Consider the following 27,316-nt stretch of genomic DNA (forward strand, 5'->3'; position numbering starts at 1 on the left):
CACGTGCTTGGGATGTTCACATGGTAAAACCTGAAAACGCAGTGTAAAGCTATGAAATAGCCAACCTAGAGTTGATGAACGAATTAATATGCACGTGTGTAAGGGTGTCTCTGTGTCTGCACATGTGTACCTCCCTCCACAATTCTCCAGATAGTTCAGCAATTGGTGGGCCCAGCGTCGGGCCAAGCTAAGGCCTGAGGCTGTCTACACGCGCTGGGAGCAAGACATGGATCGTCACAAATGTCTGACCCCCCCCCCCCCCCCACTAGGTGCTAGACGTCATTTATGGACGGCCCGTGTTTATTTTACACGAGTGATGAGCTAGCCGTGTGTGTGGTGTGTAATAAAGTTTATCGTGTACATATTTTACTGGACATGTTAAACAAGAGCTTCATAAAATAATAAATTGATAAAATAAAATAACACAATAATATGCTCACGACGTTTCGGCCACAACACAAGCGGCCTTCATCAGGTGAAGGGACGAGACTGTCTGGAGGACAGCACTCCAGACAGTCTTGTCCCTTCACCTGATGAAGGCCGCTTGTGTTGTGGCCGAAACGTCGTGAGAATATTATTGTGTTATTTTATTTTATCAATTTATTATTTTATTCTCATTCTACGTGACTTTACCGAAAGAACCAAAGAAGATGCATCGTATATAGTTTAGACAGCAATTAATTTTGCTGTCATGTATAATCAGGTTTGGCCAAATATTTTAGACAGTCTGTCAATTGTCCATTGTGTCAATGTTGAAAGAATTAAGCAACATTGAAAAATAGAAAGTTCTGTATTCATCTCCTGCCAATGCCAACAATCACCCTTCCACCTTGGTCCAGTGGTTTTTACATCATATGCATTTTTGCTCTGCCAGGCCCCATTACAGGTGTTGCAAAACCAAAATACCATGTAAACAACTATCAGAGTTGTCTGATTTGACCCAAAACCTTTGTTCATCTATTGACTTGCAAACCTTGTTACATTCTGGTGCAGTTAAAATATAGCATTCAGCGATATAAATGAACATTTTAACAACAATTTACATTGCGTTTATTTTTTACATATTGATTGCCTGCATTAATTATTTTGATTTACAGTTCCCATCAATAATATCCATGATCTACAGTATTATGTCGGTGCAGGACGGTATAAGAGACTACTGCATGTTCTGGTGAATCCAGTCCAAGAATTTGGTGACCCTGCTGTAAACACCTGGCTGGTAAGCCCGTGCACAGCCATAGCCCCCAGCTGGTGATTCCAGAGAGGTACCAGCGGCCGTTTGAGTCCTGGCAAACCAAGGGACCCCCAGAGTCTCACTGCAACAGACACACACACGACACCAATGTTAGAAGTTGACTGACGAACAAGGAGGCCTGATGGAGCGATGATTACAGTGATCCAGTATAAGCAATGACATGTCATGATACCAAAGAGGGGATGTCAAAAGGCCCGATAATTAGGTTTAAATGTTCAGTGCAAAGAGCAGTACAACTGAGGCCAGCTTGAAATGTTCAATGGGACTGGGATCCTGAATGAGGACATTTTTGTTGAAGGTCCGGTTGATGTTGTCCCACCCACGCTCCTTCCGGTAAATTGGCACCAAAATGTGTTCATGAATTGACTGGAGAAGTTTGCTTTCCAAGTTCCCCCTGGTGGAACATAATTGGGCCCATAGTTGTCACGTGCTCCAGATGTTTTTTAGGCAAGAGAGTTGCATCTTGTTGGTTCTTTCGGTAAAGTCACGTTGTAGGGAAACAATAAAATAAAATATATATAAAACAATAAAATTCTCGCATATATTTTATTGTTTCCCTTCAACGTGACTTTACCGAAAGAACCAAGAATATGAATCACTGCAGTCACGAAAGCTTTAAATCAAAATTTAAGAGAGTTGCATCTTGTTGGTTGTTATCGCAGCTCACCTGGCAGGTGTCCACCCCTCCTTCGAGGTACCCTGCACACAGCATCCTGTTGGTGATTAGAGATGGGCTATAGGCCTGCGGCCCTGGGGTGACGCACGTCTTGAAGATCTCTACTGAAGCCTCCTGAAGCTGGTCGGGTGTGTAGCCTGTTCAGTACAAGAATTCGTGTTGGAAACCGTGTTTCAGTTTCAGTTATTTATTTATTTTGGTATAGCCCTGTGAGCCATTTGGCTCTTGAATCGGGTGCAACCACAACAAACAAAAACACGAACAAGAAACATCTTAAAGTGAAGTACTATATTTAATCAACTTAGACCGTGGTACATTTAAATGTTAGCAACATATCACCTGTATATCAGCTTAATGCCTATTACAGATATTCCTCGAGCACCAGAGAGCTCTGCTACCCGACTGCCATCATTATTCCAATGGATTTTTACAAAAAAATGTTCCCTAACAAAGATTTGGGCCTCCATTAAATCAAAGGAATTGTTCAGTAGAAGAGATGTGTATATTATATTTATTTTTCATTATACAAACATTCCCCCGAAATAAAATAAATGTTCAACTATCGATTATGTTTAACTTGTGCCGTCGGAAAATAACATTGCACCGATTCATACATTAAAATCACGATACATGCCTTGCATCGTGGGCATAGCAATGGATTTTTGTTTTTAATTTGTATCTGTTGTACATTAGAGGTACTACATTTAACCCAACGTAAACAACTCAAGGGTTGTAATCCTGAGTTTATACAGAAGGGAACTGCTTTCTATGAGAAGATCGATTTTATTAGAATGTTAATCGGGTAGTCTGGAGGCTCAAAACATGACAATACTGTGGTTGCTTTGTTCTTACACCATAAACACTGAGATATGGATAATAAATTATCTCTCTATTTAGTGGTCAAAGTATCTTCTGAAACCACGTGTTTTCCCAGGTTTGGAATATTTCACCTATGGACTTACCACCTTCAGAAAGTTTTCCCCAACCAGAAATGAAGCATGATTTCCCTGGGTAGGGAAACTTCTGAAAGCGAGGTGCTGAGATCGTTATGAGAGTGCAGGCCCAGGTATACCGTCCAGATGTTTGGGTTGTTACTAGGGGCTAAATACACAGACACCACAGTCAGCATCAAATACCACAGGGCATTATGTTTTTTTTTTTTTTACCAAGATAAGCCTCATTGAGTCTCAGCACCTTTTCAGGAGGGTCCTCAACTGAGTAATTGGTGAGTCATTTTACAAAGTAAGAAAATTTGGACCGTGACGCCGGCACGCATCACAATTGCAAGTGCATGATGTAAAATCATACCTGAATGTGAAAAAAAATGAGACGCTTAAATCCCTCTTCCACTTATATTCATGCCTCTTTCTGCAATAAAATTCCACGAAAATATCTTCTAATATCTTCTATTCTAACTCACTCGACTCACTCACTCCACTCACTCACTCACTCCACTCACTCACTCCACTCACTCACTCCACTCACTCACTCACTCCACTCACTCACTCACTCCACTCAATCCACTCACTCACTCCACTCACTCATTCCACTCACTCACTCTACTCCCCCCCACACCCCCGCTGCTGGTCCGTCATGGTCCCCACCCGCGCCTGGTCCATCATGGTCCATGTACCTCCTACGTACATCCTGCTCATTTTTATTCTAATTCCTTTGTCAAAGCGTTTTTGCTTAATCCCACACAGCTTAAAGGACGCGACCTGGGCTTGGCTGTTTTCACTCCAACGCTGCCCTCATAACAGCACGGTCCCTTCACCTGATGAAGGCCACTTGTGTTGTGGCCGAAAAGTCGTGATTTTTGGTTTTTCATTTTTTACCTACGTGACTTTACCGAATAGAACAAAAAAGAACCAGGCCACAATCTACATCAGTGAATCATTACCCATTTATTAATTCGATACTAAATGACCGAAGCCTCAAGAATAGTTCCGGCAATCAGAGTTATTTCTAAGTCAAAACAAATTCTCTAACCTCAGGACATCAGGAATAAAATAAAATAAATAACTCATACATAATAGCCCGGACCCTCGGATACAGGCGAGGAGCAAAAGTTAATACAATATTAAATCACAAATCTTGGGAACAGAAACAGATAATAACGATGCAATGTTACATCAAGGGTTATCGAGATGGAATCAGGCGGAATGGGACGGGCTTACACAGCCAAGATAGACTGTGTTCCATTGGGAAGGAGCCTCCCGGCCGCCTTCGTCTTCCCACAGCGCGGGAGAGCAGGAATTTAACACCAGAGCGAGGGAAATTTATTATCGCGGGGGCCATCTGTACACACTGTGCTGGACTTAATGATACACACACGGACTACACCCCCCCCCCCCACAACGCAGAGTGGGCATCTGTTTTTTTTCTCTCTCGCAAGAGACGCGGAGAGAGGAGAGAGAATTTCACATTTTCGCTCGGCAAGGGACAGCGAGACAGCAGATCAGAAGAGGACATCAAGCCAGCCCCGAGGCATGGCCTCGAGACATTAGCAATGGGTGCTGTCCCCCGCAGAGAAGAGGGGCGAGGTGATGTTAGGTGCTGAGTTCGGCATGGACCGATAGAGTATCGCTGAAAGTTATTCTACATTCATCCTGATGTTTTAAGTCGCCTGCAGAATCGAGGATTGCGATAAGCTGTATCGTACTAAGCTATCAGACTTGTGTAAGAGGTGTGCAAATACAATTTTCAAGTTTTGAGAGTGAGCGACAATAGCTCTCGACAGTTCAACAAGGCACAGCTCGGCGAGCGCCAGAAGAGGGCGGCGAGCGGCCGGCTCCAAGGGGCCCCGCGATCAACTGAGGATGGCGAGGCTCGCCGAGTAGCGATGTATCAACGAGCGTGAGTTCAGAGCTGAAAGACGAAGTATCGCTCAAAGACTTTTATTTCTACATCGAATGCCAGCTCCCAGCTGCAGCGCAACCAGCCGCCCGTGAGCAAGAGTGCCAGCGAACCAGCGGCGAGCGTGATCGTGCGCATCTCCACGGAGAGAGCGCGTGCGGTGCAGCTCATCATCCAGCGGCGGAAAGAGCCCGACCAGCCGCCCGTGAGCAAAAGAGTCAGCGACCAGCGGATCAGCTCAGCATCGGCCAGCGGAAGAAGACGGCGACCAACCTGAAGACCAGCCAACCAACGACGCAGAAGAAGACTCTACAACTCGCCCAGAATGGCGAGACTCGCTGTTTAGCGACATGCTACGCCGTGCGAATGCAGCACCATCAGAAGAAGTATCGCTCGAAAAGCATTCCGCTCTGAACCTTGACACTCAAAGGTCACTGCAGTGATAGCTAAGCTGACGAGAATCCCAGCATCAGCCACCAGAGGGCGGTCATCGCCAGAGAGAGCGCCACCAAGCGACGCCAACGGCGAGCACCTTCGCCAACAGCAACAGACGAGCTGCGGGCGCCGTCTGCCGACGGATCATCGCGCCTACAGCGCACCGTGTCAACTCGTCCACCTGCTGCGGGGCCGAACTCTGGCCGACCGCGTGAAAGAAGAAAACCCCGCTGTTCGTATGATATGCACTCTGCCCCACACTGCCACCACACCACCTGACGTCTTCTTGACGCAAAGAATTGATTCCGAACACTGGTCCACTCAACCCAATTCATATCAATCAACACACACACGAATCATTAAGAAGCCTAATCGTCAAGTACGTGAACCATCAGTGGCCGCGAAGGCATCGCGGCTCACCGAGTGATGAGATTACGTCGTTTTAAGTACATTAATTTTTTTTGTAATTTGTACTTCCAATCGCATAAATTACCAATAGATTCATCAATATAAATTAAGCCTTTGAAACCTTCGCCACGAAACTCTACGCTCACGGGGAAATGAGCGTGTAAACCGTTTCCTTATCAGACAATCTTGTCCACAAATTAATTAAAGTTCGGCCCACGTTAAGGATCTCGTGGGAGAACACGCACACCATCGCACGCCCTTACTCTAAGCCATTTCTTTAATTATATAATCTTGCCGATGAATCTATTTACGTATATTAGTGCCTTAGAGAATAATAATTGTTTTGACTGCCTTTTCGCATGAATATCGTCGGATGAACTTTTAAGGACTTTTTATTCGTATTTTCCGTATGCTCGTGGTACTCAGAGGAAATAATCAATTGTTCTCTTACCCAAATAACGTGATTATTGAAGGTTGAAAGGATGGATCAATGAAGGAACATCGCCTGTAGTACTGTGCTGACAATTTCAAGTACAAGAATTTGCATATTAGAGTGTAAAGGTTTTTGTTTAGAATAGAGCGCATGCATGTTTTAACGACTCTCTCTATCACCAATTAAGCTCAAGTTACGCGGTGGAATTAATCATATGTGTAGTTGCCAAAGTGAAACAACGCAATCGTTGATGTTTACTGGGTTGATGCTGTGTTGAAAATTCCAAGCTTGAGAGTTCGCATGTAAAGTTAAGGTTTCGTTTAGAATAAAATTGATTAACGCAGAAGTGGTTGCGTGTTTGTTTCCTGATATCATGCGTAATAATCTTATTTATAAGAACTGTATTCTGCGTTGCGATCTGAGTTTGGAGACCTGATTTAAACACACGAATACATACTCCGTAAATGTTAAAGCGAGAATAATTGTATTACCGAGCGTTAATACGAACCTACAGTGAGGGAAAAAAGTATTTGATCCCCTGCTGATTTGTACGTTTGCCCACTGACAAAGAAATGATCAGTCTATCATTTTAATGGTAGGTTTATTTGAACAGCGAGAGACAGAAAACAACAACAAAATCCAGAAAAACGCATGTCAAAAATGTTATACATTGATTTGCATTTTAATGAGGAAAATAAGTATTTGACCCCTCTGCAAAACATGACTTAGAACTTGGTGGCAAATCCCTTGTTGGCAATCACAGAGGTCAGACGTTTCTTGTAGTTGGCCACCAGCAGGGATTTTGTCCCACTCCTCCTTGTAGATCTACTCCAAGTCATTAAGGTTTCGAGGCTGACGTTTGGCAACTCGAACCTTCAGCTCCCTCCACAGATTTTACATGGGATTAAGGTCTGGAGACTGGCTAGGCCACTCCAGGACCGTAATGTCCTTCTTCTTGAGCCACTCCTTTGTTGCCTTGGCCGTGTGTTTTGGATCATTGTCATGCTGGAATACCAATCCACGACCCATTTTCAATGCCCTGGCTGAGGGAAGGAGGTTCTCACCCAAGATTTGACGGTACATGGCACCGTCCATCATCCCTTTGATGCGGTGAAGTTGTCCTGTCCCCTTAGCAGAAAAACACCCCCAAAGCATAATGTTTCCACCTCCATGTTTGACGGTGGGGATGGTGTTCTTGGGGTCATAGGCAGCATTCCTCCACCCCCAAACACGACGAGTTAAGTTGATGCCGAAGAGCTCCATTTTGGTCTCATCTAACCACAACACTTTCACCCAGTTGTCCCTTGAGCAGGGGGACCTTGCGGGTGCTGCAGGATTTCAGTCCTTCACGGCGTAGTGTGTTACCAATTGATTTATTGGTGACTATGGTCCCAGCTGCCTTGAGATCATTGACAAGATCCTCACGTGTAGTTCTGGGTTGATTCCTCACCGTTCTCATGATCATTGCAACTCCACGAGGTAAGATCTTGCATGGAGCCCCAGGCCGAGGGAGATTGACAGATCTTTTGCGTTTCTTCCATTTGCGAATAATCGCACCAACTGTTGTCACCTTCTCACCAAGCTGCTTGGCAATGGTCTTGTAGCCCATTCCAGCCTTGTGTAGGTCTACAATCTTGTCCCTGACATCCTTGGAGAGCTCTTTTTTGTCTTGGCCATGGAGGAGAGTTTAGAATCTGATTGATTGATTGCTTCTGTGGACAGGTGTCTTTTATACAGGTAACAAGCTGAGATTAGGAGCACTCCCTTTAAGAGGAGCACTGTAGGAGCACTCCCGTTAAGAGTGTGCTCCTAATCTCAGCTTGTTACCTGTATAAAAGACACCTGGAAGCAAGACATCTTTCTGATTGAGAGGGGGTCAAATACTTATTTCCGTCATTAAAATGCAAATCAATTTATAACATTTTTGACATGTGTTTTTCTGGATTTTCTTGTTGTTATTCTGTCTCTCACTGTTCAAATAAACCTACCATTAAAATTATAGACAGATCATGTCTTTGTCAGTGGGCAAACATACAAAATCAGCAGGGGATCAAATACTTGTTTCCCTCACTGTAGGTTCGTATTAACCCTCGGTAATACAATTATTCTTGCAGTAATATTTACGGAGTATGTATTAGTGTGTTTACGTCAGGTCTCCAAATTCAGATCGCAGCACAGAATACAGTTCTTATGAATAAGATTGTTACGCATGACATCAGGAAAGAAACACGCAACCACTTCTGCGTTGATCAATTTTTTTCCAAACAAAACCTTAACTTTACATGCGAACACTCAAGCTTGGAATTTTCAACACACCATCAACACAGTAAACATCAACGATTGCGATGTTTCACTTTGGCAACTGCACATATGATTAATTCCACCGCGTAACGCGAGCTTAATTGGTGATAGAGAGAGTCGTTAAAACATGCATGCGCTCTATTCTAAACAAAAACCTTAACACTCTAATATGCAAATTCTTGTACTTGAAATTGTCAGCACAGTACTACAGGCGATGTTCATTCATTGATCCATCTTTTCAACCCTCAATAATCACGTTGTTAATTGGGTAACAGAACAATTGATTATTTCCTCTGAGTACCACGAGCATACGGAAAATACGAATAAAAAGTCCTTAAAAGTTCATCCGACAATATTCATGCGAAAAGGCAGTCTAAACAATTATTATTCTCTAAGGCACAAATATACGTAAATAGATTTATCGGCAAGATTATATAATTAAAGAAATGGCTTAGAGTAAGGACGTGCGATGGTGTGCGTGTTCTCCCACGAGATGCTTAACTTGGGCCGAACTTTAATTAATTTGTGGACAAGATTGTCTGATAAGGAAATCGGTTTACTCGCTCATTTCCCCGTGAGCGTAGAGTTTCGTGGCGAAGGTTTCAAAGGCTTAAATTATATTGATGAATCTATTGGTAATTTATGCGATTGGAAGTACAAATTACAAAAAAAATGTATGTACTTAAAACGACGTACTCTCATCACTCGGTGAGCCGCGACGCCTTCGCGGCCACTTATGGTTCACGTACTTGACAATTAGGCTTCTTAATGGTTCGTGTGTGTCTTGAGTGATAGGAATTGGGTTGAGTGGACCAGTGTTTGGAATACATTCTTTGCGTCAAGAAGACGCCAGGTGGTGTGGTGGCAGTGTGGGGCAGAGTGCATATCATACGAACAGCGGGGTTTTCTTCTTTCACGCGGTCGGCCAGAGTTCGGCCCCGCAGAAGGTGGACGAGTTGACACGGTGCGCTGTAGGCGCGATGATCCGTCGGCAGATGGCGCCCGCAGCGCGTCTGTTGCTGTTGGCGAAGGTGCTCGCCGTTGGCGTCGCTTGGTGGCGCTCTCTCTGGCGATGACCGCCCTCTGGTGGCTGATGCTGGGATTCTCGTCAGCTTAGCTATCACTGCAGTGACCTTTGAGTGTCAAGATTCAGAGCGGAATGCTTTTCGAGCGATACTTCTTCTGATGGTGCTGCATTCGCACGGCGTAGCATGTCGCTAAACAGCGAGTCTCGCCATTCTGGGCGAGTTGTAGAGTCTTCTTCTGCGTCGTTGGTTGGCTGGTCTTCAGGTTGGTCGCCGTCTTCTTCCGCTGGCCGATGCTGAGCTGATCCGCTGGTCGCTGACTCTTTTGCTCACGGGCGGCTGGTCGGGCTCTTTCCGCCGCTGGATGATGAGCTGCGCCGCACGCGCTCTCTCCGTGGAGATGCGCACGATCACGCTCGCCGCTGGTTCGCTGGCACTTTGAGCGATACTTCGTCTTTCAGCTCTGAACTCACGCTCGTTGATACATCGCTACTCGGCGAGCCTCGCCATCCTCAGTTGATCGCGGGGCCCCTTGGAGCCGGCCGCTCGCCGCCCTCTTCTGGTGCTCGCCGAGCTGTGCCTTGTTGAACTGTCGAGAGCTATTGTCGCTCACTCTCAAAACTTGAAAATTGTGTTTGCACACCTCTTACGCAACTCTGATAGCTTAGTACAATACAGCTTATCGCAATCCTCGATTCTGCAAGCGACTCAAAACATCAGGATGAATGTAGAATAACTTTCAGCGATACTCTATCGGTCCATGCCGAACTCAGCACCTAAAATCACCTCGCCCCTCTACTCTGCGGGGGACAGCACCCATTGCTAATGTCTCGAAGCCATGCCTCGGAGCTGGCTTGATGTCCTCTTCCGATCTGCCGTTGTCCCTTGCCGAGTTTAAATCTGAAATTCTCTCTCCTCTCTCCGCGTCTCTTGCGAGAGAGAAAAAAAACAGATGCCCACTCTGCGTTGTGGGGGTGGGGGGTGTAGTCCGTGTGTGTATCATTAAGTCCAGCACAGTTTGTACAGATGGCCCCCGCGATAATAAATTTCCCTCGCTCTGGTGTTAAATTCCTGCTCTCCCGTGCTGTGGGAAGACAAAGGCGGCCGGGAGGCTCCTTCCTATGGACCACAGTCTATCTTGGCTGTGTAATCCCGTCCCATTCCGCCTGATTCCATCTCGATAACCCTTGATGTCACATTGCATCGTTATTATCTGTTTCTGTTCCCAAGATTTGTGATTTAACATTGTATTAACTTTTGCTCCTCGCCTGTATCCGAGGGTCCGGGCTATTATGTATGAGTTATTTCTTTTAATTTATTCCTGATGTCCTGAGGTTAGAGAATTCGTTTTGACTTAGAAATAACTCTGACTGCCAGAACTATTCTTGAGGCTTCGGTCATTTAGTATCGAATTAATAAATGGGTAATGATTCACTGATGTAGATTGTGGCCTGGTTTTTTTTTTGTTCTATTCGGTAAAGTCACGTAGGTTAAAAATCAAATAACAAAAATCACGACGTTTCGGCCACAACACAAGTGGCCTTCACCAGGTGAAGGGACCGTGCTGTCATGAGGGCAGCGTTGGAGTGAAAACAGCCAAGCCCAGGTCGCGTCCTTTAAGCTGTGTGGGAGGAAGTAAAAACGCTTTGACAAAGGAACTAGCATAAAAACGAATATGATGTAGGTAGGAGGTGTATGGACCATGATGGACCAGGCGCGGGTGGGGACCATGACGGACCAGCAGCGGGGGGGTGGGGGGGGTAGAGTGAGTGTGTGGAGTGAGTGAGTGAGTGGAGTGAGTGGAGTGAGTGAGTGAGTGGAGTGAGTGAGTGAGTGGAGTGAGTGAGTGAGTGGAGTGAGTGAGTGAGTGGAGTGAGTGAGTAGAGTGAGTGAGTGGAGTGAGTGAGTGGAGTGAGTGGAATGAGTGAGTGGAGTGAGTGAGTGGAGTGAGTGAGTGGAGTGAGTGAGTGAGTGGAGTGAGTGAGTGAATGGAGTGAGTGGAGTAAGTGAGTGGAGTGAGTGGAATGAGTGGAGTGAGTGAGTGAGTGGAGTGAGTGAGTGAGTGGAGTGAGTGAGTGAGTGGAGTGAGTGGAGTAAGTGAGTGGAGTGAGTGGAATGAGTGGAGTGAGTGGAATGAGTGGAGTGAGTGAGTGGAGTGAGTGAGTGAGTGGAGTGAGTGAGTGGAGTGAGTGAGTGAGTGGAGTGAGTGAGTGAGTGGAGTGAGTGAGTGGAGTGAGTGAGTGAGTGGAGTGAGTGAGTGGAGTGAGTGAGTAGAGTGAGTGAGTGGAGTGAGTGGAGTGAGTGGAGTGAGTGCAGTGAGTGAGTGGAGTGAGTGAGTGGAGTGAGTGAGTGGAGTGAGTGAGTGGAATGAGTGAATGGAGTGAGTGAGTGGATTGAGTGAGTGAGTGAGTGGAGTGAGTGGAGTGAGTGAGTGGAGTGAGTGAGTGGAATGAATGAGTGGAGTGAGTGAGTGGATTGAGTGAGTGAGTGGAGTGAGTGAGTGAGTGCAGTGAGTGAGTGGAGTGAGTGAGTGGAGAGAAATAAGCAGTTGTGATTGTTTGGGATACCACTACTTGAAAAAATATCTTGTACCATTGGAAATTAGTTTAATGTTTGGTTTGATTTAGAACATGTTTCAATGATTGCTTAATTTGAAACCATCCTCTCGGTTGAAATTGTGTCTGTGTTTGTAAATCAGATTTGAAACCATCCTCTCGGTTGAAATTGTGTCTGTGTTTGTAAATCAGATTTGAAACCATCCTCTCGGTTGAAATTGTGTTTGTGTTTGTAAATCAGATTTACAAACACAGACAATCATTGAAACATGTTCTAAATCAAACCAAACATTAAACTAATTTTCAATGGTACAAGATATTTTTTCAAGTAGTGGTATCCCAAACAATCACAACTGCTTATTTCTCTCCACTCACTCCACTCACTCACTGCACTCACTCCACTCACTCACTCACTCCACTCACTCCACTCACTCACTCACTCTACTCACTCACTCCACTCACTCACTCACTCCACTCACTCACTCCAATCACTCACTCCACTCACTCACTCTACTCCCCCCCCACCCCCCCGCTGCTGGTCCGTCATGGTCCCCACCCGCCCCTGGCCCATCATGGTCCATGTACCTCCTACGTACATCATGCTCATGTTTATGCTAATTCCTGTGTCAAAGCGTTTTTGTTTCCTCCCACACAGCTTAAAGGACGCGACCTGGGCTTGGCTGTTTTCACTCTAACGCTGCCCTCATGACAGCACGGTCCCTTCACCTGATGAAGGCCACTTGTGTTATGGTCGAAACGTCGTAAGAATTTTTATTGTTTTATATATATTATTATTTTATTGTTTCCCTTCAACGTGACTTTACCGAAAGAGCTAAGAATATGTCGTGATTTTTGTTATTTTATTTTTTACCTACGTGACTTTACCGAATAGAACCAAAGAGTATGGATCCTTGCAGTCACGAAAGCTTCAACTCTATAATTGTGGCCTGGTTTTAAATTGGAGTGAGTGTGAGGATTGATAATGTTAGCTTATCCTTGTAGTTGAGTTCAGAACTTTAACCGTTGTTTTAATAGCAAAGAAGAGGACAATTGTTTAAACTCGCTTGTGCGCGTGGCGTCACAACTTAGCGGGCTGACGGAGGGGGGGGGTCCCTGAAGCCTGGAATTCCCCCTTCCCTTTTGGTGACCCCGGGTGGCTGTGTTACATCAAATAGGTGAATTGTACTTTGGCAATCTGGAGATTTTTCAAATAGTCGCTAACCTCCCTTTGCAACGGAGGGCTTTATTTATTTATTTTTATGGCCTTTTTACGATCTCTCAGGTGATCATCACCTGATCATGACCGTTTGTGTTATGGTCGAAACGTCGTGAGAATTTTATTGTTTTATATATATTTTATTGTTTCCCTTCAACGTGACTTTACCGAAAGAGCTAAGAATATGAATTACTGCAGTCACGAAAGCTTTAAATAAAAATTTGATTTTGAAAATGTTGAACTTCTGGTCAAAACCAGCTACTACTGGCCAAGACTAATTGGAGAATCTTTCGAAATTGAAAGAATTATAAATAATTGTAACCGTTCAGATAGCTACCTCCTTAGTGCTGCGTGGAAGAGAATAATCAAATAATACATTATTTAAATGCATGCCAATAAAGGGCACCATATTTCAATAGGGATTACCGTTGGTACAGCTATTTTAATACACAGAATGGACAGGAAGGACAAGATGAAAGGGCTCTCATAATGCACATGCATGATGTACGTTGACTCATAATTCTCCCCCCCCCCTCCCCCACTTTGCGCAAGAGCGCAGAAGTGTAATCACCACATCTACGCCTCTATATAAGGAACGAAACATTTAGACTTCTCCACAAATCTGGCTGTCGCCTGATGAAGCTAGTTGTAATTACTGGCGAAACGTCATACTCAGATTGTAAATGTTGTGGCTTGTCTCTCCAACACACCGGTGTGCTGTACTCGTGACGAATTGGCATGTTCTGTTTACGTGACAACCCTTACTAGTTGGCTGTGTTGGGTGGTGGAGGGTTTTAACGACACATTTATATATTTACGCGATCTAACCCAAAAAACCTCTTATGGATATTGGTCTCAAAAGCCTCCGTGTTAAACTCGGTTATAACTGTTTTTGTACTGTACGCGATGTTGTTGCTGCTTGCTAAGACATCTGACTCGGTTATAACTGTGTTAGGTTTTGTACTGTACACGATATTCACGTAAAATGTTTTCTCATTTCCTGTTTCAGAATATGGCTTCAGTTTGGAGTACTACAAAGTTGACCCAATACCAGCCAGCAGAGGTATTTATTAATTCTTAATTTACCGGTTTATGAACTGACCATCCTTTGGTTCATGCGCTTCTTGTACAAATTCCGTGAGTAATACAAAAATGGGTAAATTATTATTTTATGACAGTAATTGTAAGTTCAAAACGTGATTTCACGAACTACTTTTGTTTTGCCAAATATAGTGCCTAGCGTAAATCCTTGTGTATTAGAGACATCTTCATCTAGCAAGTAATAGACCATGGTTGCTAAATATTACAATGATAGATTAATCTATGAAGATGGAAAACAATGATTGACGTTCTCTGGTCTGACACTGGTGAAACTAGACCCTAAAGAAGGCTGTCTTTGGTACGGCTATTTTAGTACAAGCAATGGACAGGAAGTACCAGATCAATGGGCTCGCATAATGTGCACGCATAATGTACGTTGATTCATTAATCCTCCCCCCCCACCTTGGACAAGAAGAGTGCACAAGTGTTGTCATCACATCTACGCCTCTATATAAGGAACGAAACAGGTGGACTTCTCCACAAATCTGGCTGACGCCTGATGAAGCTAGTTGTGATTACTAGCAAAACATATTCTTTGGGTCTTTCGGTAAAGTCACGTAGATGGTTCAAAGAAAATAACCATCTACGTGACTTTACCTAAAGACCCAAATAATTTGAATTCCTGCAGTCACGAAAACTTTAAGTCAAGATTTACTAGCAAAACGTCGTACTCAGATTGTAAATGTTGTGGCTTGTCTCTCCAACACACCGGTGTGCTGTACTAGTGATGAATCGGCATGTTCTGTTTACGTGACAACTCGTACTAATGATGGCGGGTTTGACTAGACTTTTCTATATTTACGCGATCTAACCCAAAAAAAACTGTATTATAGAAGTAATTGTGTTTTGTCGTTTTTCAGAATGTGGCTGGATCCCCGTAGCAGAACGCAGAGTGAACAGCCGGATCGTGGGAGGCTACGAAGCAAGGCTCTGAGAATGGCCCTGGCAAGAGAGCCTGCACAACTTCAACAGACTGACCTGTGGGGGCTCCCTCTTCAGTGACCGCTGGGTTGTGAGTGCTGCTCATTGCTTCCAGAGGTGAGCGTTTCTGTTGCTTCACATGTATTGTGAACACTTTACTCTGAGCTATAAATGCTCTGATACGTGCATTGTCCTTGTACTGTTCGCCTTTTGACGTTCTCTGGTCTGTCACTGGTGAAACTAGGTGCTAAAGAAGGCTGTCTCTGGTGTAGGCCAAAGACAATGCATATATTATTATCAGAGCAAGTTTATTTGCATGTTCACCACAAGTACGTGTGGTTAATACAAACTTGATTCCTTGCTAAACGTGTTTGAACATCTTAACACCTTAAATTTTAATTTAAAGCTTTCGTGACTGCAGGGATTCATATTCTTGGTTCTTTCGGTAAAGTCACGTAGAAAGCACCAATAATATCTTAACACCTGTTTTATTGCCAGAAAGGGTAAACCCTATTTTTATTTGTCATACTTTAAAAGGATGCATTGTGTTAAATGTTACACACACAGCAGACAAATTTGATAATCACAACTTGCAGCCCTTTAACAGACCGCTTTTGGGATGAAGGCCTTCGCACACCGTGTTGGTCATGGGGTGTTGTTCGGCCATACCTCACCACACTGGTCACGAATAACTGTATCTGTGGTTGGGAATCAAGCTTGGGGAATTAAAACGTGGGTCAACAGGTTCGTAAGTGCAGTGTGCTAACCAATGAACCACCGCTGCTCCCACTCACACAATGAATCACAACACCATTAGAAGATATTTTTGTAGAATTTTATTGCAGAAAGAGTTATGAATATAAGTGGAATAGGGATGAAGCATCTCAGATTTTTTTCACATTCAGGTATGATTTTTCAAAGTGCACTTGCAATCGTGATGCGTGCCGGCGCCACAGTCCAAATTTGCTTACTTGTAAAACTGACCCACACCAATTACTCAGTTGAGATTATACAGAGCAGCAGTCATCACCCCTACCGAAAGAACTTGGCAGGACCCTCCTGAAAAAGTCCTGAGACTCAATGAGGCTTACCTTGGTAAAAAAAAAAAAACATAATGCCCTATATTATTTTATGCTGACTGTGGTGGCTGTGTATTTACCCCCCTAGTAACAACCCAAACACCTGGACGGTATACCTGGGCCTGCACTCTCAGAACGATCTCAGCGCTTCAACTGTCGTGGCCAGAAGCGTCAACAGAATCCTCATCCACGAGCGCTACAACGGAAGCAGCCATGACTATGACATTGCTCTTATGGAGCTGTCAGAACTTGTTTCCTTCATCGATTACATAGAGCCAGTTTTGCCTCCCACCTCGCTTTCAGAAGTTTCCCTACCCAGGGAAATCATGCTTCATTTCTGGTTGGGGAAAAATTTTGAAGGTGGTAAGTCCATAGGTGAAATATTCCAAACCTGGGAAAACACGTGATTTCAGAAGATACTTTGACCACTAAATAGAGCATAGTTTGAGATATTATTTAGTATCCATAGCTCAGTGTCTATGGTGTAAGAACAAAGCAACCACAGTATTGTCATGTTTTGAGCCTCCACACGACCCGATTAACATTCTAATAAAATCGATCTTCTCATAGAAAGCAGTTCCCTTCTGTTTAAACTCAGGATTACAACCCTTGAGTTGTTTACATTGGGTTAAATGTAGCACCTCTAATGTACAACATATACAAATATCAAAAAATCCATTGCTATGCCCACGATTCAAGGCATGTATCGTGATTTTAATGTATGAATCGGTGCAATGTTATTTTCCGACGGCACAAGTTAAACATAATCGATAGTTGAACATTTATTTTATTTCGGGGGAATGTTTGTATAATGAAAAACAAATATAATATACACATCTCTTCTACTGAACAATTCCTTTAATTTAATGGAGGCTCAAATTTTTGTTCGGAAACATTTTTTTGTAAAAATCCTTTGGAATAATGATGGCAGTCGGGTAGCAGAGCTCTCTGGTGCTCGAGGAATATCTTAAATAGGCATTAAGCTGATATACAGGTGATATGTTGTTAACATTTAAATGTACCACAATCTAAGTCTTGATGAAATATAGTACTTCACTTTAAGATGTTTTCTTGTTCGTGTTTTTGTTTTTTTGTTTGTTGTGGTTGCACCCGATTCAAGAGCCGAATGGCTCACAGGGCTATACCAAAGTAAATAAATAACTGGAACTGAAACACGGTTTCCAACACGAATTCTTGTCCTGAACAGGCTGCACACCCGACCAGCTTCAGGAGGCTTCAGTAGAGATCTTCAAGACGTGCGTCACCCCAGGGCCGCAGGCCTATAGCCCATCTCTAATCACCAACAGGATGCTGTGTGCAGGGTACCTCGAAGGAGGGGTGGACACCTGCCAAGTGAGCTGCCATAACAACCAACAAGATGCAATTTTGATTTAAAGCTTTCGTGACTGCAGTGATTCATATTCTTGGTTCTTTCGGTGAAGTCACGTTGAAGGGAAACTAAAATATATGCGAGAATTGTATTGTTTTATATATTTTATTATTTGTTTCCCTTCAACGTGACTTTACCGAAAGAACCAAGAATATGCAACTCTCTTGCCTAAAAACCATCTGGAGCACATGACGACTATGGGCTCAATTATGTTCCACCAGGGGGAACTCGGAAAGCAAACTTCTCCAATCAATTCATGAACACATTTTGGTACCAATTTACTGGAAGGAGCGTGGGTGGGCCAACATCAACTCGACCTTCAACAACAATGTCCTCCTTCAGGATCCCAGTCCCATTGAACATTTCAAGCTGGCCTCAGTTGTACTGCTCTTTGCATTGAACATTTAAACCTAATTATCGGGCCTTTTGACATCCCCTCTTTGGTATCATGACATGCCATTGCTTATACTGGATCACTGTAATCATCGCTCCATCAGGCCTCCTTGTTCGTCAGTCAACTTCTAACATTGGTGTCGTGTGTGTCTGTTGCAGGGAGACTCTGGGGGTCTCTTGGTTTGCCAGGACTCAAACGGCCGCTGGTTTTGGTACCTCTCTGGAATCACCAGCTGGGGCTATGGCTGTGCACGGGCTTACCAGCCAGGTGTTTACAGCAGGGTCACCAAATTCTTGGACTGGATTCACCAGAACATGCAGTAGTCTATTATACCATCCTGCACCGATATAATACTATAGATCATGGATATTAATGATGGGAACTGTAAATCAAAATAATTGATGCAGGCAATCAATATGTAAAAAATAAACGCATTGTAAATTGTTGTTAAAATGTTCATTTATATCGCTGAATACTATATTTTAACTGCACCAGAATGTAACAAGGTTTGCAAGTCAATAGATGAACAAAGGTTTTGGGTCAAATCAGACAACTCTGATAGTTGTTTACATGGTATTTTGGTTTTGCAACACCTGTAATGGGGCCTGGCAGAGCAAAAATGCATATGATGTTAAAACCACTGGACCAAGGTGGAAGGGTGATTGTTGGCATTGGCAGGAGATGAATACAGAACTTTATATTTTTCAATGTTGCTTAATTCTGTCAACATTGACACAATGGACAATTGATGGACTGTCTAAAATATTTGACCCAACCTGATTATACATGACAGCAAAATTAATTGCTGTCTAAACTATATACGATGCATTTATTTGTTATATTTTGACCTGTGCCATCAACTCGCGTCTCTCATACATTAATTGCAATGGCTGTTGAGCAGTAGGGGTACTCAGGCGATCTATAGATCTTCTAGGGGACCACTGCAATGATCGGCGCATCCAGACGAGATGATGCGTTCCACAGGGAGAACGTCCTTCATGGAGGTTGTCTAAGAGTGTGTCCGTGGCAAGGTTATCGGTGATTTACCTTCACCTTCCCTGGTCAACACAGCCCATGAGTTTGTGAGTTTTGGTTTAATAACTCCATAAAAAAGAGTGGTTTTGCACAAGGAGGCTGCAAAAAAAACAAGTTTGTGATGCAATTCGCTTGTCACATTAAAGTTACTTAAGACGCCTCTGTGTAAATGGCCTGATATCAAAACCATTGTCATAGTGTGCATAAGGAAACTATGGGGAAATGTAATGAAGAAAATACTTTATGGAAATATAAAAAAAAAACATTTTAACTGTTTTTGTGGTATTCCAAAAATCATGGCATATTTTATTGGGTAAGATGGTTTACTAGTTGGGGTTTGAAAATGGCAATGATCCTTCATAATGTGAAAGACTGAAAGCTGCTCTTATGAAATTTAAACTTTCTTTTTAAAAACTGATTCACACAAAGCGACATGCTATTTGCCACAGCAATCCGTAATTTATCTAATGCATTTGGAAATCGATGTATGCTTAATAGTAATCTGGTGAATAAAGATTTAAAATGTGTAAAGTATAACATGTGTGTGCCTGGGTGACTTTTGGTCAAATCTTGAGATTAGGGATCTTATAAAAAGTTATACGACTTTCTATCAAAACCTCCGCCGCAGGGGCCGATCTTGACACTGCTGGCACAAGTCATCAACGAGTCCAATCAGTTCCAAATCGTCTTGTGCCACATCAGTCCATCTCTTTTCGAGCCTGTGCCACACCTGTTTAGACCCAACTAATCAAACAGAAGCTGATTCGGCATGCCGTAGATGTGCATGCAGGATATATGACCCAGACAACTCAGCCCTCGCTTGACAGAGGGGCTCACTGATGATGGGAATGCATCCAGATCTTTGAAGGATCTGTGAGCTCACACAATCGTCTGGTTAAACCCTGGATAGATTGTAGGCAGGCTAGCCTGAATGTTTAAAACCGGCACAGATGTTCCATTCGAGGGCTCCACATTTCGCAAGCTTAGAGAAGTGACAACTGTGGTGGAGAAAACCCAGAGCTTTGAAGTGATAGACCAAGTTCCTTCCACACAGCGTTATGCAGATAATGAAAATATACTGCCGCTCGAGTGATTCGTATTGAGGCATGGGCTCCCAAAACAGGAGCTAGTCATAATCACACTACCCAGGTATGGAGCATTTTATGAAATAAAATACCCAGGCAGGTGCTTTGTGTTTGTGGGGCTGATGGTAAGGCATCATCTATTCGTAGCGTGCACCTATGAAGGCCGGAAGAGTTCACAAGGTGTTGGATGGCCAGCACCATGGCAAACCGCCTTTGTCTCCGCAGTTGCGATGCTTACCACACCAGGTACTCATTTGAGGCTGAGTCGACCTTGGGGAGGCCCAAGATCGGTTCAGATAATCGTCACTGGTGTTAGCGGAAATCGAACTCGTGTTGCTGGGTTTATAGCGCTGCGGACTAACCATTGCACCCCATCGCTCCCCACTATTCATGTTTCTCTCAACAACAAACATAGATCCCCCGTATAGCCTTAACAGATTAATGGGAGAAGTGCTGTTAGTGAGAACCCATGAAGGCCGACACGCCACACGAGGGAGTGGGTGGCCAGCACTACGCCCGGCCGCCTTTGTCTCCCTAGTGGCGATGTTTACAGCCCACCAGGTACTCGTTTTAGGCTGAGTCGCCCTAGGGCAAGTCCTGGACCGGTTCAGATTATCGTCACTGGTGTTGTCCGTGAGCGGGAATCGGGACTTGGGTCGCCAGGTAGCGCAGCGCGTTAACCGCTACACTACCGCTCCCCATATTTGTTTCTCTCACAAACTCTCACACACGCTTTTTCTCTGTGTCTGTGTCACTCCCTCTCACGCAAACACACACTCTCTGTCCCTCTCTCATTCTCTCTCAATGATTCACTCCGTCTCACGCTCTGTCTCAACAACAGACACTCTCCATCACATTGCACACTCTCTGTCCCTCTCTTTTTCCCACACACGCATTCTGTCAATCGCACTCTCTGCTACATCACTTACTGTCTCTCTAAAACTAACTCTCTCTGCATCTCTCCCTGTCCATCTCTCGCACTTTCACACACTCTGTCTCTCTCTGTCACTCTGTCACTGTCTGTGTCTCTCCCCGTCCCTCTCTCACACACTCTGTATCTCTCCCTGTCCTTCTACACTACCGATCCCCACACACACAAAGCCTTTACATTTGGGGCAAGTGCTGTTTGCGAGCACCTATTAAAAGGCTGCACGTACAAAGGGGCCAGCACCACGCCCGACCGCCTTTGTCTCCCCAATGGCGATGTTTAGACACCGCACTAGGCACCCATTTGAGGCTGAGTTCACCAGAAATATCGCTACATATTACCTGGTGATGCCACATAAATAATAAATAACTCATCAAATAAGGAGCTACTGCAAGATAACTTCGCCTCTTATATGTGTAATGTATTTTCCATTTAAGTCCGCAGAGTGATTGACGAACGCGTTCGTGTTTAGAGACCACCAGCCTGGATATCCCGGCCAGGCAGCTCGTGGTCATGTGACAGACGCGCGCCTCCCACGTGACCGGTAGTGACGTCACGCGAAGACGTTGGACGTGACGTCAATCTCAGCAGTCCACCGTCCCCACAGAAGCCGCTGGTTCCGAAGAGGAGCTCAATCTGCTTCTACATCGCGTCTTGTAGGGATTTATTTCTTTATAAAGATGTACATCTTCATGAAGGACATCAACAGCGCTACGATGAAGACCAACTCACAAGGTTTGTGTGTGTGTGGTCAACCTGCCGTAGCGCTCACCAATAAATCAGAATCAGTTTTTTTAGCCTGGAAAAATCCGATGAGCTATGAAGCTCTTAAATTTCGATTTAAAGCTTTCGTGACTGCAAGCATTCATTTTCTTTGGTTCTTTCGGTAAAGTCACGTAGAATGAGAATAAAATAATAAATTGATAAAATAAAATAACACAATAATATTCTCACGACGTTTCGGCCACAACACAAGCGGCCTTCATCAGGTGAAGGGACGAGACTGGAGGACAGCGCTCCAGACAGTCTCGTCCCTTCACCTGATGAAGGCCGCTTGTGTTGTGGCCGAAACGTCGTGAGAATATTATTGTTATTTTATTTTATCAATTTATTATTTTATGAAGCTCTTGTTCAACATGTCCAGTAAAATATGTACACGATAAACTTTATTACACACCACACACACGGCTAACTCATCACTCGTGTAAAATAAACACGGGCCGTCCATAAATGACGTCTAGCACCTAGTGGGGGGGGGTCAGACATTTGTGACGATCCATGTCTTGCTCCCAGCGCGTGTAGACAGCCTCAGGCCTTAGCTTGGCCCGACGCTGGGCCCACCAATTGCTGAACTATCTGGAGAATTGTGGAGGGAGGTACACATGTGCAGACACAGAGACACCCTTACACACGTGCATATTAATTCGTTCATCAACTCTAGGTTGGCTATTTCATAGCTTTACACTGCGTTTTCAGGTTTTACCATGTGAACATCCCAAGCACGTGGAGCGAAACGTCAAGACATGCCAAACAATATGCAGTATAACACAAAACATGTCAGAGAGCTGTACAGAACAACTTCTAAAACCTAAGTAGTAGCTGTTTTTCATTTAGCTCGTTGTCAATCCACTACACTCTTGTCAGTCATGGGAGTTGCTTGTCTAATATTATGAAACTATGTAGCAAGTGTCTGATCGGAATAACGCATGATACTCACGAGGTGAACTTTGTCCAGTTGACTGGTGTTCACTGCTTAGCCGGTGCACACTGCTAACAAGCTGTCGACCTGAGTTTTATTCCCAGCCGTGGCTAACCTCAGTGGGGAGTGGTATCTGAATCAGTTCTGCGCACTAGCTTCACCAACCCGAAATGAAGACAGTGGTGATGTATGGTCTGATAAGCCCCAGGACCCAACTGGCATGAGGCACCCCTCATTGAGCAGTGGATTGACAGCACTGTACATGTGCATGTGGGTCTGGAATGCTATTGCCAATAAACTTCAACTTGAATCACTACCTATGAGATCTTCACTCAAAACTGCTCTAGAGGAGTTGTACACCCCTAGCTGCCACTGCTATTCAGTGGCCTAAAATATGGCTCTAGATTTTGGTGTTATAATTTATTTATGTAGTTTATTGTTAAAAATTCGGTCACAGTCCCTATGATCACTGTTACATTGCATTTATGGCTTTTATTTTGGTGATTTCGAAAACGTTTTTTTAGTTTTTGGCCATGTTTTTGTTTATTGTAGTACGGAGTTAGACTGATGGCCTTAATCTTAGTTGTCTTGTGGTTGTTGTTGTTATTTGACTTGCATCCCACTGGGATTTTTGCACACAGCGTTGGTGTACGGTGCTATTTCAGGAATATTTTAATAGTTTTTTTCCTGGATTTTCTGTTTGCACAGTCACATAATCACTTTAAGATGTTTTCTTGTTCATGTTTTTTGTTTGTTGAGGTTGCACCCGATTCAAGAGCCGAATGGCTCACAGGGCTATACCAAATAAATAAACTATGAAACTATGATGATGTGTGACGGGGGGGTGGGGTGGGTTTGAGAAATGTGACGTCACATCAAAATGCGCCACTTTAAATAAATATGGAATTGTCATAACACAATTTTTTATTTATTAATTTTCATTATTAACTATTTGATTATTTAAATTTACTAATGTCTCCTTTTATTTATTCCATGAAGGAGCATTTTGCTTTTCCATGGGAGAATGGAGAAGCTTACATTTTGAATTTGTTTTAATGATTGTTATGAAACATTTTGATTCTAATGATTCTACCAGGGTTTTTCATTCTGTGGAATGAATATATGATTGTTATAATTGTACTCTACATTTTGCTTTGTTATACCACAAAGTTTAAAGTATTTTTTTAATAGTTATAATAACTTTTTATATTTTATGATTATAAGATAATTTCAATATATTCTGAACATCTGCAGTTTTAGTTAGACGTTGAATATTTTCAAGTGAATTTTATGCTAAATTTAAGCTTTCCAAAGCCTCAGTTTTGTATACGTGTTTTCTCCTATAACATCTGAGTGCAGCGCCACATTAAATACGCACTACAATGACAATAGTTTAAAGCGATTAAAGCATGTTTTATTTTCAAAATGGAAATATAATTTGGGGGGGGGGCAGAGTTTTGTTACATCATATTTGAGGGGAGGTCTGACTTTTTGTGACGAGGGGGGGGGGTCTAAAATCGTCCAAAATCGCTTGACGTCATTTATGGACGGCCCCATAGCACAAGCGAGAGAACGGGGGGGGGGGGGGGGGTAGCTGTGTGGGGGGCACAGTGATGGGTAGAGGAAGACTTGGTGGTACCACTCAGTGATTGGTAGAGGGAGACGCGGTGGTGGCTCCTCTCAGTGATGGGGAGAGGAAGACGTGGTGGTACCTCTCACTGATGGGTATAGGAAGAGGCGGTGGTGGAACCTCTGAGTGATGGATAGAGAGGGAGACGCGATGGTACCTCTAAGTGATAGGTAGAGTGAGACGCAGTGGTGGTACATCTCTGGGTGCTGCTGCGCAGGGGGTCGGCGCCGCAAGCGAGGAGGTCATGACCCGGAGGAGGAGGAGAGCGCTGCCAAGCGACAGCGGTCGATGGAGATGGACCACAAGCACAATCTGTGCATGCGGACGGTGGTTTTTGGAGGTGAGTGGAGTAGAGAGGTGAAACAGGAAAGTTCAGAGAGTGTGTGGAGGAGATAGATGAGATGGGAGAGTTTGGAGAGTGTGTGGAGTAGAGACGGGAGAGTTAGGAGAGTGGAATGGAATAGAAATTTGGTGAGGTAGGAGAGTGTGGAGTAGAGTGAGATGAGACGGGAAAGTTCGGAGAGTATGTGGAGTAGAGATATGAGGCGAGGCCGTCTGTTCCCGTACCTGAGGTCGCATCTGCACCACCCCCCTTGATATATTATCTTTCTCAAACCTTCCAAACGGTTCCTCCTTTCCTGCCAAATCTCTCCCCTCCAGTCCTCAGCCAATTCCCTGCCTCCTCCTGCCCAGCTGCAATCCTGCCGCCTTCCATCTTCACGAGCCCTTCTCTCACTCTCCCCCCCCCCACACACAGTTAATTGCGTCTCTGCGCCACCATGAATTCCTTCGTGTAAATTCTAAACTGAAGCCCACTGAGCAATAAAGCTCTTTTTCGACCTGGCCACAAATGATAGCTCAAAGAATTGGCTTATTGGCGTGTGGTAATGTATAACAGCCAAATAATCGAAACGCAATTTGATTCTACATGTGGAGGGAAAAATCGGAGGACCCGGAGAACAATTCACGTGGCCACGGGGAGAACGTGCAAACTTCAAATATGCAGGCATCAGGGTTGGGATCAAACCCACGATATCCTCTATCACTGGCGAGGTAGTTAACATCGAGCCACCGGGGTGCCCCTGATTCACGCATTCTTACCTCCAAACTGAGACTCTTGTGCCCCGCACCCCCACACCCCCTCTTGTGTGTGCAGACCCTGACAAGCGGACAGCGACCAAGCCTGCGGCCCCACGACACAGGTCCCGGAGCCCCCTGAGAGTGCGATGCTCCGTGGATGGGGAGTCGATTGGGTCCCGCATGTGCACTGTCAGCATTGGTGGTGGGGAGCAAGGAAGAGGTGGACCACGCCGACAACGTTCCCCACGTTCCCCACTCTGCCGCTCCCATCCGGTGGATGAGAACCACGATGGGCCGAGTTCCAAGCGGCCATCGTGAGTAGAGCTGCGAGTGCACACGAGCGTGTGTGTGCATGTGTACATGCCGAGCAGGGTGCAGGGTGGTGGAGCAGTGGGACCCATTGCTCTACAACAACACCAGGTTGACCCGAGTTTATTACTAGCCATGGCTAACATCAGTGACCAGCAATAATTGAACCGGTCCCGAGTCTCTCCTAGGTCGACTCAGCTTAAAAAAGATATCACCTGGTAATGTATGTAAGCATTAGCAGCCAAAGACAGCCAGATGTAGTGCTTGTCATTGTGCAATGTTTATATTTTAATATCTCGCTGACAATACTTTGCCACAACAGCTTTCTTCGTAGGGCCATTGCCCAAAACGTCGCCTATTATACATTTCTTATTTTAAGGCCACAGTGTTATTGACTGACGAGTTTCTTCTCTATCCCACACGTCGGTGGGATGTAGTCTACCAGCGACTTGTAAGAAAGAAGTTAAAGCCCTGGGTGTAGCCTTGACACAGCCTAACTTAAAGCGTAGGTTGGCATAGCCAGGACAATGAATCCGCGTTTGTTTTTGGTGTCGGCCACGTGGTGCCAATGCTTGACGTTAACCCTCTACCACCCAACGAGGTCGTCAAATTTACAAGATATTGTTTACACTCGCCGATGTATGGGTTACATTCTGTTCAATGAATCTCCTCGCCGGTGGCTTAGGACTCTTCACTACCAACATTAACATGAATCAAACTTGACACGGTCTCCGTTTAAGTGAACCGCATGCTTAGCTCGCATGGCTGCCTTCGGCTCCTCGTTCACCGCCGCGCCCTCTCGTTGTGTTCCAATCAGAGTGTGGAGCAGGCTGGGTCCAAGTGGTGCGCCGTCGCACACCACCTCCGGTCCTGAGGGCCATCGGTGGCAGCGGTTGAGCGTTGTCTCACCTGTGACGACGCGGGCCGAGCCGGCGGAGTACCGTGCTCCGGCGCGCAACGTCAGCCAGGAACCATCCACTTGGTACCAGATCACGGTAAATGCAGTGGCCGCACACACGTGGACACAGTCGGTGGTTATCTCCGTGGTATTATTGGTAAACATACTATGTGCTATCTGCTTTACAGTGGACCTTAATTATCCAGTGATGTCATATGCTGGCGTGATGGTCGGAATAAAAAAAAAATGAATTCAAATTACACAATTGGGATGACACAGCAATGTTGCCCTCTCCCCCACTGCAAAAAACATGGAAGGACCCTCCACAAAAAGAGTATTGAGACTCAGTGAAGCTCTCCTGAATAAAAACGCATTGTAATAATACAGGGGCAGATCCAAAGGGGGGTAACAAGGACAATCCTTCGGAAAGCCTTTCGCAAACTGTTGGAGCAGGTGCTGTTCGTGGGCACCTTTTAAGGCCAGCATAGCACCTCAGGGTATAGTGTGGTTGTTACCTCAGTGCTCATGTTTACACACGACACCAGGTACTCATTTAAAGCTGAGTCGACCTAAGTGAGGCCAACAACCACTTTATTTGGCCATGAGC

At 44.6% G+C, this 27,316-nt stretch overlaps 1 long non-coding RNA gene across 1 annotated transcript; it reads left to right on the forward strand.

Moving 5' to 3' along the window:
• The first annotated feature begins 13,107 nt into the window (after positions 1–13,107).
• Positions 13,108–18,559, forward strand: LOC142931251 (uncharacterized). Its single transcript, XR_012947258.1, has 3 exons — positions 13,108–14,223; positions 15,122–15,299; positions 18,204–18,559. It is a non-coding gene; the product is annotated as an uncharacterized LOC142931251 (long non-coding RNA).
• Positions 18,560–27,316: the final 8,757 nt, after the last annotated feature.

This window comes from Petromyzon marinus, chromosome 51 (assembly GCF_048934315.1).
Source record: "Petromyzon marinus isolate PM22_M1 ecotype Great Lakes invasive population chromosome 51, UKy_Petmar_22M1.pri1.0, whole genome shotgun sequence".
Taxonomy (NCBI): Eukaryota; Metazoa; Chordata; class Hyperoartia; order Petromyzontiformes; family Petromyzontidae; genus Petromyzon; species Petromyzon marinus.